General features: G+C 34.5%; 1 non-coding gene across 1 annotated transcript; it reads left to right on the top strand.

Moving 5' to 3' along the window:
- Positions 1–457: 457 nt before the first annotated feature.
- Positions 458–561, top strand: LOC133378643 (U6 spliceosomal RNA). The gene has a single exon (XR_009761077.1). It is a non-coding gene; the product is annotated as a U6 spliceosomal RNA (small nuclear RNA).
- Positions 562–4,433: the final 3,872 nt, after the last annotated feature.

Raw genomic sequence — 4,433 nt, 5'->3', positions numbered from 1 at the left:
ATTCATTTCAATTGCCACCTCCAATCTCCCGGTGTGTGTGTGTTTGGAGGCAGATCTGCAGAGGAAGAAGAGAAAGGTTTGTTGTGTAAGCTGCCTTGCTCAGGTAACATTGTATACATCCCAAAACAAGTAATTAAATAAAATTCTATTATACACATTTGGATATATTTTGATCTGTATAACATTCAAGAAGGCATAATTCCACTGAAGGACTGACTGATTTTGTTTTTGTTTAATACAATAATTTAGACAGCAGATTTTTTAACTGGCAAATAGGCTTAGCCATTTTCTGGCTAATTTGGTTGTGCTAAATAAAACAATGTGCTACTAGTTGAGCACATTTATAGTGGATATGGATGTTTCTAAGAGCTAATATTTGAAAAATGTATATATTACTCTTCAGTAAATCTCCACAAAGTGATAATGTCTATGATTCTTTGAAGACAATTAGCAATCTGTGCTTGCGTTGGCAGCATATATACTAAAATTGGAATGATACAGAGATGATTAGCCATGTGCTTTCAGATGAAGATAAAACATGGTTAGGTTCTCAAGTTCTTTACAAGGAATTGTTGGTCCCGAAAAACTTAACAAACCTCCAAGCCCAGATAGTTTTACACCCATTAAAAAAAAAAAAGATTTCAGGTTTAAGTGTGTGTGTGTGTGTGTGTGTGTGTGTGTGTGTGTGTGTGTAAGGCCCATTATTATAAAAAAATTAAGAATACATACCAAGATATATCAAAGAGTGTGTTGGAAAGTCTCATCTCATTTTTATTATTTAATAAAGGGTGACAGTGTATTAAAAGGCTGGCTAGAAAAAATTGATGCAAACAATCAAACGAGCTAATTTCAAAATATAGCTATCCACCAGTGAAATTGTTTTAATTATTATAATTACCCAAATTTTAATAAAAAAATTAATCCAGAGGTCAGCATGATTTAGAAAATATGGCAGGCTATAAAGTCAATGAAACCATTTCAAATTTTCTGTTACCAGTTGGAACTGGAAATTGAGAATAATGCCATTCAGTAATATATCATGTAAATAAAGAGGAGGTGAACCATCGTGACATAAAACCTCTGGGGGCATGCAGGGGACACACGGGGGGGAGGAGGAGAACCAGAAATCCTGTTGCATCAGGGAATTACAAGTGCAGAGCATTGGATATAATCCTTTGAGGTCAGTTCAGTTATGGTACTGAAAACTATTTCCTAGGCTCAGAATGTGCTCAGAGGTTCGGAGTTCTTTAATCCTAACTCTATGTCTTTTCTATCTGGCTCTGGATGATAGATTTGACAAACTTAAAATATGCCCACTCCTGTTGTAGGGAATTGCACAGTGACGCTTGTTCATCTACAAGCAGTAATTCATAAACTTATTTGAAATAATAGAATCAAAAAATTAACCATTCATAATCCAACTTTTACAAATTCAGGTTTCAGTTAGTAGGATTTTGGTATGTTTGGTCATTTGGCTTTAAAAAAAACCCCAAAAAACTCCAGGATTCTATCCCAGTTGTAGGAACTGTTTCCTTCTGTTTTGGAATGCAGCAGAGCAGAGACTCAAAAGCAGGCTTGGAAAGGAGGAATACAGGCCCATATATAGCATCTCAAACAGCAATGATTCTATGAGCTCATCAATTAAAAAAAAAGAGGAGTGTTAGAGAAAAATGCACTATTCCTTCTAGCTGGGGGAAAATGCTAGATCCCCTGAAATAACTGGGGAACAGTTTCACCATTACTGTACAGTAAAACCACCACCTGTAAAAAAGGCTTAAGTGACATGGAGGTCACCAAAATTACTGACCCTTTGTTAGGGGCTGAAGAGACGCACTTTGTATTTTGGTATTTTGTATTTTGTATTGTCTATTTATTGGCATTTCAGTATTGATTTAATTATGTTTTAACTTTTTAGTCGTTGTTGTATGTCCTATTGTTGATCATGTTGATCATGTGGTTTTAAATTGTATATGAAATATTTTTTATCTTGATGTACACCGCCCAGAGAGCTTCGGCTATGGGGCGGTATAAAAATTTAATTAATTAATTAATTAATTAATTAATTAAATAAATATATCTCTTTGTATTGGGCAACTTTGGGGAGGGGTTAAAGTTTTGAACCATTCAGGTATGATTTTATTGCCTGCTTAATATGTTATTGATACTGTGTTTGTTTTATCACGTTGCGTTTATATGTTACTAGCAACTTTGTACCTGTCATTGCTTAGGAATTCTTAAAAAACAACAACGAAGCTATAAAGTTTGAAATCAGTGGTTAAAATCAGTGCAGTTTTGAAAGGTTCAGTCCGCTATTTTGATTCAAAATGGTGTCCTTATGTATCCAAACATAGACGAAAACGTGCTGCTTGTTGTCAGGATTTGAAAATAAAAAACTGGGCAAAGTAATGTGCTAACGCAGGTATTAAAAATATTTATATATGTATGGTTTAATAATTATCATCATAAAACATACTTAAAACATAATAAAAGCAAATGTCTTCATCACATGTCATAGTGTGCGAAGATTAAAGGTTTACATAAAAGCCACAATTATTTGTGTGCATATATACAAACTTCACAAAAAATTCTTATAACAAAAACAAAACTGAAGACAACTTAGTAAAAGACCAAAAAGACCATACGCATTTCGACCTCTATCAAGTCTTCTTCAGTGGTCACTATTAGAAAATTTTGCAGTATAATAATAGGCTCCTTTTAGGTCCTATAACCTATATAATATATTGTCTGACCAACTGTCTTGCTTAGAAAAGCTAAGGCTAGTCAGTGGATGTGTTTACTCCTTTCTAATTCAACAATTTTCTTATATGCCAGCCAATTTTCTTAATGTTTTGAAACATTCAGATATTTTGTTATTGCTATTGTTATTGATACTGTATTTTATCATGTTGTGTTTATATGTTACTAGCAACTTTGTACCCACCATTATTGTGAATTCTTAAAAAAATTAACTATAAGTTTTGGAATCAGTCATTACAATCAGTGCAGTTTTGAAAGGTTCAGTCTGCCATTTTGATTTTAAATGGTGTCCAATTGTATCCAAACCTAGATGAAAACTTGGTCCTTGTTCTCAGGAGAGCTTCGGCTATGGGGCGGTATACAAATGCAATAAATAAATAAATAAATAAATAAATAAAATATCTTAACAAGGATGATGGGAGTTGTAGTCCAGCAACATCTAGAGGGTGCTATGTTGGCTACACCTGGAATAGACACTAACACTCACTGACGGCTTTATCTAAGACCTGGTCTACAACTAGAGCAAATCTGGCTTGCTTCCCATAAGGGTTGGCTAAATGGATATGTTCATATGGAACTTTGGGTCAAGGAGGGCTGCCCGATCTGAATGTCTAAACATGGTAAAAAGAAACCAGCAAATTTTCACCTGCTATTCAGATTGTTTTTCCAGCTCCAGTATGAAAAAACAAAACCATATTCTGAAAAGACGGAAAACAGATTCTCCCTTGTTAAGTTTGGAGATGAGTTTGAAGTAAATGGGTCCATGCTGCTAATGCTCCACTGATAACACCATCAATGTCCCTGATGTAGCTACATGTCTAAAAATCTGGACTTATAATTTCTGGTAACTTCTAGTCACAGCTAAAACTTGATCTCCTCTCTGAGTGCTGTTATGACATTTATTTTAGTAGGATTGAAATGTATTTTATTCATTGGTCATCAATGTATTTTTTCTATTAAACATGCTTTGGGTAAACCACTTAGGACCTCTATACTAATATTCAATAGAGGAGTGAAGTTCCTTCTGGAATGCATATTCTTTGCTCAGGCTATCTTTTGGGCCATGCAGAAGAACTAGAAGAAACAACATTCTAATAAGGGGAAGCACATTTCTATAGAGGAAGTAGAGGATCGTAGGAACACAATAAAGTAGAAGAGAAATTTTACCCATCAGAATTAGATAGACATGAACAAAACATTGCATTATTTGCTAGTAGTCTTGCTTCCACCCTCTGTAAAGATCATTTTACTTAGGGAAAACACTGCCAGTACTTTGGAAATCAAAGGATCATCTTCTAGATTTATCTTCAGGAGCACTGATGTTCAGTGAAAGTTCTGGTGAAATGCTGTAGATTATTTCCTCACCTCGAATTTATTATTGGAAAGTTCAACATTTTCTTCCACATGTGAATTCAAACTGAAAACTCTACAATGGTATTTTGGTGGAAAAACATAACTGTGTTCCAAAATATTGGGCAGGAATGTATGTTCTCATCAAAATAGAATCATTTTCATTCCAGATTTTTTACATTAGTGCCTGTAGGCAGGCTATAAATCTTCAAGGTTCATGTGAAAAGTTGGGATTGTAGATCCACCTGGAGCCTACTTATCACACAAACAGCAGATGAGTAAAGTCCTCTACAGTTGTTCTTGCTCTCCATGTGATTGATATCATG

Source organism: Rhineura floridana, chromosome 2 (genome assembly GCF_030035675.1).
Source record: "Rhineura floridana isolate rRhiFlo1 chromosome 2, rRhiFlo1.hap2, whole genome shotgun sequence".
Lineage (NCBI taxonomy): Eukaryota > Metazoa > Chordata > Lepidosauria > Squamata > Rhineuridae > Rhineura > Rhineura floridana.
Note: the sequence above shows the minus strand (reverse complement) of the source record. Positions and strands in the feature narration are given on the sequence as shown.